Genomic DNA, 12,920 nt, shown 5'->3' with positions numbered 1-12,920 from the left:
GAAGGAAATGAAATAAACTGAAGAATTATTGCAAGGTGATTGGTTTCAAAGACTACATTCATTGTAGTTTTTACTTTTGCAGAGAGAATAAATTAAAACCAAAAACCTTTTTTTTTTTAATAATATAACTAGAGAACCAGGAGCTGAGAGAAATGTAGTAATCTATTTAGTACCTTATATAGTTAGAATGTTCAGTGTCCATGAAAGGCCCATGAGTTAAGGCTTTGTTTCCTGCTTGGCACTATCTGAAACCATTAGGAAGTCCTTAGGTTGTTGTGGGTGGTGGAGTGCCCATGAAGAGGATTATGAGACGTTGTCCCCTTTCTCCTCCTCTTTTGGTTCCTGGCCATAAGATGAGTAGTTTTGCTCTATCATGTGTTCCTGCCATGGTGTTTTCCCTCACAACAGGCCAAAAGCAATGAGGCCATTTGATCATGGACTTGAACCTCCAAAACCATGAGCCAAAATAAACCTTTTCTCTTCATAAATCAATTATCTCAGGTATTTCATTATAGTGATGGAATGGTGACTAACACAGAAGCCCCTTTAGTTTGTGGAAAGGATATTTTAAATCTGTATTCCTTGAGTGAATTTATTGTTGCCATAAAAATGTCTAAAGGGGATTCTGTAGTTTTACAAAGTTAGTGTGCTAATGACCACATACGAAGATAAAACTGAATCTTAATGCCATAGTTGGTTGAGCCAAGATTTTTATGCATAAATAAATGATAGTAGCACATTTTTGAAATGTGTACAAACATTAACACACAAACTTCATAAAACAAATTAATCAGTTTATTTTTTCATGTGTTTTAAAAAATGTCATTAATGACCTTTCAGTAGTAAAGACAAGTAGTAAACTCAAGTAGTAATACTTGAGTTTTGGGGAGAAAAACATTCAAAATTCTCCCTTTTAATACATAAGAACATTTGCATATCCAAAGCAAGCTTCTCAACAGGGCTGTGTGTTTTTGTGAATGATCAACTCTCTAATTAGCCAATTATCATTGCAAATAGAGAAAGGGACAAAAATCACAAACTGTTAGTAACTTAAAATAGAAATCTACATCACTACATATGAAAGAAGAGTTTAAGTCAAATAAGAGGCTGAATGTCAGAATGAAACTGTGTTTAAATCCTTGCTTAGACAAAAAAAAATATTTTATAACATGGGTCATGTTTCTCTAAGGATCAAGTCATTTTTGACATCTGCATGACTAATAAAAATTGATGTGTGTTTATTTGTAAAATAATATAAAGTGCTTTGAACTGTTTTATAAGCTTTATTAAAAATAATTCCAAACTATGCAGACACTGTGTATGGTTATAATTACTACTGTTAACTGTATAAATGGTAGTCAATGTATTGTTATCTTCAAATGATGAATATGCCATACCCCTAACATTTGGAACCACTTGGAAATATCACCCTCTGATTTTAGGTAAGAAGCATCAACAGAAAATTAATACAATAAGCCATCTGCAAAGTTAACCCATAATAGAAGATGTTTTATAAATAAAACCAGAGTGTCACCAAATAGCATCAAGCAGATACCAGTCAGAAATGAATGTGTGTGTGATAGTAGAAGCAAATGTTACTCCATTTTGTTTTATGACTTCATCCTGTAAAACAACCATGCCAAGTAGAAGAGTCATGACTGGGGCAAGATGTTCTTTTCCTTTTGCTATAGAAACCTTTAAGAACACAAAACTACCTAATGGGGTATTGTTTCTGTAACTAGGGTAACGGGGCTCTGTTTCTGTAACTGGGGTGACTGGGCTAACTGTGATTGGTTAGGCTTCCCTCCGCTTGACTACACTGTCCCGCTTCTGTAACCTGGCTTGCTTGCATTAGCTAGACCCCCTGAACATCCCTTTTGCGGTTTTCAGGCTTATAAGGAGTGCCCTTGCAATTGTTCGGGGCTGATCAGGGGAACAGCTTTATGTTCTGGTCAGCCGCCACCGGTGTGCTTCAATAAAGGCTTGATTCGATTATACGTGAGTGGTCTCGAAGTCAGTTTATGAAACCCCGGGACGAAGCTTCAACTATAACATGTGCAATGGACTGAAACCCTGGAATTAATCCTAGGTTTATGGCAATCACAAACACAAATATAATGTATATGTAATATAGAAAACATGTTTATGAATAAGAATTTTTCAGTAATTTATTTGAATGCATTACTTCTAAGGTAAGGATTTGGAGTTTGTCTATTCAGTGGATACATAATTCAGGTTTTGCCAAAGTGACAACTCTCAGAGAGTTGTCACTTTGGCAAAACCTGAATTATGTCCCATGACCCTGGGACATATTAATCCCTGAGTGATTTGACAGAATTAAATTCCTCTATGAGGACTCTGACAGTGGAGAATTCTACCAAGTTAGAGTTTAGTCTACCATCTCAACACCTAGCAATGGTCAACTATCTAAAGGAAAACACTGATACTGTAATGGATTATATTTAATTAAATATGGATGATGATGATGGTGATGATGATGATGATGATTTTGTAGCAGGAATTGAACCCAGGGGCACTTAACCACTAAGCCATATCCCTGGCACTTTTAAATATTTTATTTAGAGACAGGGTCTTACTCAATTGTTTAGGGCCTTGCTAAATTGGTGAGGATGGCTTTGAACTTGTAATCCTCCTGCCTCAGCCTCCCAAACTAATGGGATTACAGGTATGAGTCATAGTGCCCCACTAAATAGGGATATTTTTGGTTTTTTTTTAATTATGGCAAATGCTTCTTGCCAGTGCAGATACTAAAAAGATTACCAATCTAAAATATTAGGTAACTAATTATACAATAAAATGTAGAGTTCCATATGTATTTTTTTCTATTTTCTTTATCACTTTATTAACATTACAGATTTATTACTTCCAATATGCTCCCTGAACTTCCTTAGCATATAAGTTGAAATTTTCTTAAGAATAGGTATCAAATTCTCCAGACCTCTATGCACAGCCTAATGCCTTGTATTTTGTATGTTCCCAGTAAATATTCTTTGAACAAAATATATTACAATTTGCATATCTTAGTGGCAGATTGTGTCTTTTCTCTTGTATCACCACAGTTTGAAGCCTCCATACTGTTTCTTGAACTCCCTATCAGAGTGTGCCACCAATAAACACCTACTCAGAACCTGGACAGAGAGAAGTGGGAACCATCATGACTCTTCTACCAGCAATGAGCAGCTGTGAAAACTTCTGAACGTGATACTGAGAACCATCCAGTTTGGTTCCATTGTGATCATCCACAGGGATGCAGCTTCCACAGTTTCAAATTTTCCTAAAATCCAGCAGTGGTTTTCTCTGAAAACTTCCACAATCTGTCTAACAGTTCCATAGGCAACAGTTCATATGTGCTTTATCATTTAGAAGGAGCTCCCTTCTATTCCTAAACTGCTGAGAGCATTTATCATAAATAGATTTTAATTTTTGAATGTTTTCCTTCATTTCCTATATCAGATTCATTCCAGCCTGAAATTTCTGAAGTACATTATTTTTGTTCCCTTAAATACTGTCTGATACAATTGGAACTCTTTTTTTTTAACTATTTATTTTTTTAACTATTTTTTATCCTGATTTTGAAAAAAAAAACTTAAGAGATTTTTAAACATTCTATTCAGAATGTGAACTGCTTTAGCAGTGGAGGGAGTATCAGAGTCTCAAATTACAATAATGCATTAGGATTATTGCCATTATGGATGGAAATGATAAGACTGATCCATTTCTTTATTAGCATCATGGCACGAACCTAGAGAGTATTGGAACTTTTATAGCTTATAGCTGCTATTAAGAGCTCCTAGAATCTTGTTTAAATTCAAAAAAATTTGCATTTACATGTACATTTTTAAAATCAACATGACAATTTTTACAAAGACACAATGATAAGTTTTGGATTGTGATTCCTGTAGAATGTACCGAGTAGTTTGAGAATAATTTAAATTTTACTTGCATTAAATTTTGAAAGCATTGTTCAACTTTTTATTTAGTTCTTTGTAAATTTCCAAAGCTAAATATTTTGCCTTTCATTGTATGGATCTTACACATGCCGTTTTCTGAAATTTATCCCTAATTATTTCACGATTTTGAAACAAATAGTATTTTTAAAGTAATACTAAGTTAATTTTAATATATTTAATCTGTATTTTAAAATTTCTTGTTACCTGTTTCACATTCCAATTTGTTTTTGCTTTTATGTAGAATTACAATTAATTTTTGTACTTTGATTTGCATCCTGTAATCATTGTAGGTATTCATTATACTAGCTTTATAATATTCTATATGCATATTGCATCGCTTGAAAAAGGGAGAGTTTTATCTCTTTCCTTTCAATTTATGTAGCTTATATTCATTTGCTTTATTCTACCAGGGATAGGAGCACCAGTGAAAGGTTAAATAGAAATGAAGAGAGCTAATATCACTATTTTTGCCTAATCTTAAACTATATTTCACTGAGAAATATGTTAACTGTGAGTGTTTCAAACATGTGCTTTATCATTTAAAGAAAGTTACCTTCTACTATATTGCTGAGAGTATTTCTCAAATAGATTTGAATTTTTCAAATATTTTATTAAGTTAATCATAGGGTTTACCTATTCATTTTGCTAATATGATGAATTTCACTAATTGATTTTTAAAATGAAAGCAACCTTGACCAAAAAAGACAAACCCTATTTGTTCATGAAACAATACATATTCTTGTATTCAATTTGGAGATATTACGCTGTTTTGCACCTATGATTATGGGGATATTGGTTTGTTTTTATGTCTTTAGTTTCTTGTAATGGCTTTGACCTTGATTGAATTGAAAATATTAACATAACCTCTGTTTTCCAAAAGATTTTTTTTTTAATTTATTAAATTTTTGAAAAATTTACTAGTTAAGCCAGCTGGGCCTAGAGATTTCTTGGTAGAAAAGTTTTTAGCTATAGATTGAAATTCTTTATTTTATATATGACTATGTAGATTTTTTGTTTCATGTCAATTTTCATAGTTTTTGATATGACAGAATTTATTCATTTCATATAAGTTGTTGAACTTATTGACAAAAGATGTTTATGACAGTAATTTATTACATTCTTAATGTCTAGAGAATTTATAGTAATGACCATATTCTATTTCTGATATTGGTTATTTTTGTCTTCTCTTTTTTATTCCTTGATTATCTAGCTAGAAATTTCTCAATTGCATTAATCTTTTTAGGGATCAAGCCTTCCTTTTCATTGACTTCTGTATTCATATGTTTTAAATTTCATTGTCATTTCTGGTCCCCTTGATTATTTGGTGTATGCCAAATTATCTTCTGCATCATTTCCTTTTAGTCTAAAGAAGTCTTTTTTATCATGTCACATAGTAAATCACTGATGGCCAAAACTTTACTAAGTTTTTTTGTTTATCTGAAATTTTACTTCACCTCTGTTTATTAAATTTTCATTAAGAAATAATTTCATCCTTAAAAATACTAAAAAATGACACATATAAAATCATCTATATATGTCACCTAAAATCCCTAATGAGTACAATTTTGCAAAAAAAAAAAGGTGTATAATCATTCTTCCTCTCAGTACAGAGCATGTATTGTATATGCATAAATATATAAATATATATATGCATTTTTTGCTATAAAATATGTAAGTATGGGTAGGTATGCATACACACACAAATGTCTATGTTTAAGAGTGTGTGTGTGAATTTATATATATATATATATATATACATATACATACATACATATATATATATATATATATATATATATATATATATATATATATATGTAAAATCTAATGACTTCATTTTGAAGGTTGTAGTAACTGGATATAGAATTCCAGGTTGACAACTTTTTATTTCTGAAATTTATAAATGTCATTATTTTGGCTTCTGGCATTTACTATTTTAGATGAAAGTTGGTGATTCTCATGTCCTTCTTTCTCTGTATGGTGTGTCTGTTTTTATTCTGCCTACCTTCAAGATTTTATCTTCACCATTAGTTATAGCCATTAACTATGGTTTGCCTTGGTATGATTTTTTTTAGCTTATCTTGCTTGAATTTTATTAAGGTTTTGAAATCTGTACGTTTATACTTTTCATAAAATTTTGAAAACTGGATTTTATTTCAATAATTTCTTCTATTATCCTGTTCTGAGCCTCTAATTATACTTATGTTAGAATTCTAAAATATTTTCTGTTTTGTTTTAGTCATTCTGTCCACATTTCATTTTATTCCCTTTGCTATATATCTATCCATTCTTTAGACTTTTATTTCTCAGTGGGCTTTTCTCTTTTTTTGGGGGGGGGGGTGGGTGGGTACCAGGCATTGAACTCAGGGGCACTCAGCCACTGAGCCATATCCCCAACCCTATTTTGTATTTTTATTTAGAAACAGGGTCTCACTGAGTTGCTTAGCACATCACTGTTGCTGAGGCTGGCTTTGAACTCTCGATCCTTCTGTCTCAGCCTCCTGAACTGCTGGGATTACAGGTGTGCGCCACCGCTCCAGGCACTGAGCTTTTCTTTACATTAGTTTCTGTATTATTTCTATCTTGGTCTTTATTACTCTATGTTCTTATTGTTATATTTGTGTTATTCTTTAAATGCTTTAAAGGTATTTACATTCATTTTCTTAAAATTTCATCTTCTAATTTTATCTTCTCTGTCACTTCTGGTTTTATTTCTATTTGCTGTTTTTTTCTACTAATTTTGGGTCATATTTTATGCTTCCTTGCATCTATGATAATATTTTATTACATGCTAAATATTGTGTTGCTATATAATGTTTGCATTTATGATTTTTCCTTGAAGAGTACTGAATTTTGTTTTGTTATTCATATATCACCTTATTTTCCCCCAGTTTTAAGGTTTTATTAGGACACCATCTATGTAATGTTTTCTAGTCTAACTATACTAAAATAAAATGACCTTTTTGAAGCCTCTACTGACTACCAAAGAAATTCAGCAAACTTGTGTAATTCTGCTCATCAAAATTAAAATCTCTCTCAGTCCTGGGAATTGTACAGTACACATCTCCCTATTAGTCATTTTCCCCCTTGCAGTTATTTTCTGTTCAGCCTTCTTGTAGAGCTACCTTATAAATGCATAAGCACCCTTGTATGGATTTATGGAGCTTTTTTTCTGCATAGTACTATACTCCCTGATACTCTGCCCCCATAATTTCTTGTTGTCTCAGCTTTTTCAAACTTGGAAACTGTTTCTGTAACACAGTGGTGATTTTTTTTTTTTAATTTGGGTTCTTTTCCCTGCATTATACTTCCCTGTAGAACACCAATTTAGAGTTGATCTCACTTGTTTTCCTTATCTAGAAAAATAATTCCCTGTAGAACACCAATTTAGAGTTGATCTCATTTGTTTTCCTTATCTCAGAATCATATCTGCAATGTCTATTGTTCAATCTTTCAAAACAATTATTTTCTTATGCCAGTTGAATATTTTTAATCTAAAATGCATGGGACTAGGAGCTGGGGCTGGGCTCAGCAGTAGCACACTTGCCTGGCATGTGTGAGGCACTAGGTTCAATTCTCAGCACCACATATAAATACATAAATAAAATAAATGTCTATCAACAACTAAAAAAATAGTTTTTAAAAAAGGCTAAATGTCTTTTTTTAAAAATGCATGGGACTAGATGGGTTGGATTTGGGAGTTTTCAGATTTTGAAATATCTGCATATGTTTATAATATCCAAGTCCAAATACAACATTCATTCATTTTTCTATTTATAACTTATATAATTATACACATAACTTGAAAAAAATGTATACAATATTTTTAGTTCACCTGCATTTTGACTGTGAATTCACTATCACATGAGGTCAAGTGTGAAATTTCCTACTATGGAATCATGTGGGTACTCAAAAAATTTCAGTTTCTTGGGATTTTTAGGTTAGGGATGTATTATATAGTTCAGATATGAGGTGTTCCTCAAGATCTCAATTGTGAGATAATACATGGATTTTCAAAGGTGAGATGATCAGATTGTGAGAGGTATAACCTAATTAGTGAATTAATCCACTGATATGAATTAATTGGGTGGTAACTACAGGCAAGTCAGATATAATAGGAGGAAGTAGGTCATTGGGAATATGACTTTGGGGCTTATAATTTGTACCTGGTGAGCGGAGCTCTCTCTGCTTCCTGTTTGCCATGTTCAGAGCTTCTTTCCTCAACCATGTTCTTCCACTGTGATGTTCTATCTCATCTGGGGCCAAGAGCTATGGAGTCAGCTGACCATTGACTGAACCTCTGAAATCATGAACCAAAATAAATTTTTTTCTCCTTTGCCTTCTTCTTATCAGGTATATTGTTCACAGCAATGCAAAAGCTGACTAGAACATAGTGCTCAACTTGTATTGTATTTGGTTTCCTGGTTGTTTAATAGGAAAGGGCACATCCAATCAGAGTTATTTTGTCAGAGGTAAGATTCTAGTTTATTTTTTGGAGAATAATATATTTTAAAGGGAAACTTTCTTTCTCTCCCTCCCTGTTCCCCTATTTTCCTCTGTCTTTCTCTCATTAATAATCTCCTGTTATGTTATGTAAAAGTCAAAATCCTAATGTATTGTAGGATGGAGAGGGTTGTAATAATGAGAAGGTAAAGTCTTTAATGTGTCAACTGCAAAACTTGTTACCTCAGGAATGTAAATTAATACAGTCTTTATGGAAAATGGTACAGAAGTTCATAATAGAACTACTCTATCCAGCAATACCACCTCTGAGTATACATCCAAAGGAATTCAAATAATATGTTGAAAAGACATTTGCAGTTCCATGTTCATAGCAATAGCATTCATAATAGTCAAGAAATAGAAACAACCTAAGTGCTAATAAACTAAGGAATGAAATAAAATGTGGTACAGCAATGAATTTCACTGATATGTATAATTATAATGTGCTAATTAAAATAATACTGATGATAATAATGATAAAGGGGAGATCCATAAATGTTCTGGTCAGCTCTTTTGCTGCTGAGACTAAAAGATACAACCAGAACAATTTTGGGGGAGAAAAAATTTATTTGGGGGCTCACAGTTTCTGAGGTCTCAGTCCATAGAAAGTCGTCTCTATTCCTCTGGGCGTGAGATGAGGCAGAACATGATAGCAGAAGACTGAACTGGAGGAAGGCAACTCACATATTGATCAGCCAACAGAGAGCATTTCCACTTGCCAGGCACAAATATATATTCCCCAAAGTCACACCCCCAATGCTGCACCTCCTCCAGCCACTCCCCACCAGCCTTCAGTTACCGATCAATTAATCCCATCAGGTGATTATTCACTGATTAGGCTAAGGCTCTTGCAAACCAATCATTTCTTCTCTGAACCTTCTTGCATTGTCTCACATGTGAACTTTAGGGAACATCCCCTATCCAAACCATAATAATACAGTTGAGCAAGTAGCCTAGGGGAGTTAGGAAGAAAAGAAAAGGGAAGGTACTGGGGAATGAGATGATCAAGTTATGTGCATGTATGAATATGGCATAATGATCCCACCATTATGCATAATTTAATACACATATAAAATTAAGAAAAAAAGACAATATGGTACATATACCCAATAGAATACTGTTTGGATATAAAAAAGAATGTCATCCTGTCATTTGTGACAATATGAATGGAATTGGAGATCATTATGCTAAGGAAATAAGCCAAGCACAATGAGACAGATACCATTTGATCTCACTCAGATGTGGAATCTTAAAAAGTTCATCGCATAGGAGTTGAAATTATAACAGTGGTTTCCAGAGACTGGAAGGAATGGGAAGGAGATAATAGTTGACCAATGGGTGCTAAGTTACAGTAAGATTGGAGTGAGAAATTCTAGTGTGCTATTGCACAGTAGAATGACAATAATGTACTGTATATTTCTGAAATTTTGAATGCTTTTTCCATAAAGAAATGACAGATGTTTGGGGAGACAGATAGATTTAACCTGATTCAAATATATAATTCGTGAATGTGCAAAAAAGTCACATGATATTCCATTAGTCTATACAATTTTATGTTGTGTTTTATCAGTTAAATAAATTTAATTTCAATTTAAAGGACCTTGTTACCCTAGGAACAGTATTATTGTTATATGGTCATGATGTACAATCAAAGGTTGATTCAGACAATGGATGAGTATTGCACTAGTAATTTTTGTCTTGCTAGGTCCTGAGAATGTTGCAACATCTGAGAAGCTGGATACCTAACAATATGGCAGGGTAGTTCTGCAGAGAAAAAGTAGTATATAACTATTTTTGGTATGGAAAAAATCCTACTGACTCTAGAAGCTATAATGCCCAGTATGTAGTTTAAGTTCTTTTTCCCAGTATTTAAGTTATTTTCTAATCCTCCAACCTCTGTAATCATTTTCTTAATTATCCTAGCCTATTTATACAGGTTTCCTTATCAAATTAACCTGTATTCTCCCATCCTGGTGAAAGGTGGATCTAGAACTCCTGATGCAACCAGGAAAATGTGATTCATGATAATAGTCTGCTACCTACAAGATAGCAGGGCACTTGGAAGGAGATGGCTGGGAATAAAGACAGAGGCTGAATTGGTGGACATGTAGGACTAAAGCAGCAATAGAGTTAATGTCTGGTGAGAGTCCACTTCCTGATTCATAGATCACCATCCTCTCTCAGTGTCCTCACATGTCAGAAGTGACAAGGAGCTCTCTGGTCTCTTTCACAGGGACATTGATGCAATTCATGAGGGCTGCACCCTCAATACCTGGTCATATCCCAAAGGCCCCATCTCCTAATAATATCACAGAGGAGATAAATTTCAACTATGAATTTGGGGTGGGGGCATAAATAACCAGTCTGTAGCAGGAAGAAAAAAAATCCATCCATGTGGAAGTTATGTGATTTGAAGGTAACAGCCATTATTTTCAAGGAACTAGAGGCAGAAGTGTTTTCCTTAAAATATTAAAATATTTTTTCTTTTTATTTCTTTTTTGCATTCATTTGACAAGTTTGAAGTCTTGGTACCATGAGCATGAAATAAGATCTATTCTTTTAATATACTTACTCTAGAGAGCGATCTATTGATTTTTATGTAATTCTTCCCTGAGTTTTTATTGACACTCGGGCAATTATATTTATCCTAATACAATGTAACTTGACCAAAGGATAGTCAAAGCCTCCAGGTAATTTGTAATAGGTTTATTTACCTGGTTTTCTCTAATTTCTTTGGAACTTATCCTGATTAATGAATTATTTGCCAAAAAATTTTAAAAGTAAGTACACAGAAAGAAATAATTATTTTTCTTTAGCAAGGGAATGGATAAGATAACCTTGTAAAGCTAGAATATTTCTGAAAAGATAGAAGTCCTGAACATTGTACTGTTTGCATAGGAATGACAGGAAGGACACATAGCACATTATTATTTCTTCCACTTGTACTCAGAGTAATTTCCAAAAGGGGGAAAAAAACTTGAACACACTCATAGAAACTTTGAGTCACTGGACATTTTTGCCTGTGACTGCCTACTTAGTCCAGGAAGAAAGTGAACATTCATGAGTCAGAGCCCTTGGCTTTGCCGAGTTCACTTAAAAATGACAATGGAATATTGTAGAAAAGGAATTTGCATCAAATAATCTGGAAAATATTTGAAATAAACCAGCACTTGGTCAGTCCTATTTCTTCCCCACGTGGGTGTGCAAAAAATCGATTGTCTCAGGGAATCTGTTCTTCCATAGGATTGAGCCCACTGTTCCTGGAAATTGCGAAAAAAAAAAAAATCTCCCTGGAAAAGGGCCCTGATATGAACAACGGTAGGACAAATTAGGCCTGATAAAATAGGGGCCACTTAATGAGATCATGTGCTTCTATATGAAAAAAATGTACTTTATAAAGTTCTGTTTGTATTTAACCTTTATGGTGAAGAAAGTTAAAATTGGCTGCAATAGAATCTACAATTAATTCATTAATGTTGCAAGTATTTATTTGTGGTTAGAAAATTCAATCAGTCCATCAAGTTGTGGCCCAGAAGAAGAAACAGACGTCAATCAAATATTCACACAAAATAGCACAGCTTAGTTATGTGCTCTTAAGAGAAAGAACATGATGCTACCTGAACAGCCACAGAAAGGAAGCATATCCAGACGCGGGACCAGATCAGCTCCCAAGAGGAAATGACTAATTACTAGTGACAAATAAGGAAGTGAATGCAGGGAAAGTGGAAGGACATTCCAAAAAAAGGGTTCACCTTATATTCACAGGCCACTTTTGGAGAACTGGAAGACTAATGGTTCATGTAGAAAACGAAAAGTGAAACAGTAAAGAGAAAGTTTTCAGCATAGAATAAAACAACAAAACAAGTGTAAATTCCTTACAACTGAGTCAGCATAAATATAAAAACACATAGATGTTAAAAGTAAGAGTAGATTTAATGACAGGAAGCATTCTTTAAAGTAGAGTTAAAAGGGATTTGGGGCAGTCATCCAGCAAAGTCTGACATTTCTATACTCCTAATAAGCTTCAAAATATACTGAGCAAAAATGACAGAAGAAACAGATTCACAATTGTCAGAAGGAATTTTACCACATCTCTTCTAATCCAAGGTGAAATGAGCAGAAGATAATTAAGAGAGAGAAAATCTAAACATCTTTAACACTTAACCTATTTGTGTAACTTGGCACCTAACAATGACAGAGCACACATTTGTCTTAACAGGGCATGTTTGTCAAATTTGAACATATGTGGAGCCATAAAGTAATATTTCAATAACTGTGGGCTGATTTTACTGCAAACAAAATTCCTTATATTCTTGACTAATAGATTTTCCTATCTAGATTAATAATCTTTTAAAAGTATTAATTTATAATTTGATTTTTTTATTGATTGTTCAAAACGTTACAGAGCTCATGATATATCATCTTTCATACATTTGATTCAATTGG

The sequence above is a fragment of the Spermophilus citellus genome (genome assembly GCF_964194105.1).
Source record: "Spermophilus citellus genome assembly, chromosome: 11".
NCBI classification, from domain to species: domain Eukaryota; kingdom Metazoa; phylum Chordata; class Mammalia; order Rodentia; family Sciuridae; genus Spermophilus; species Spermophilus citellus.
The sequence above is the reverse complement of the archived record's forward strand: the minus strand, read 5'-3'. Positions refer to the sequence as shown.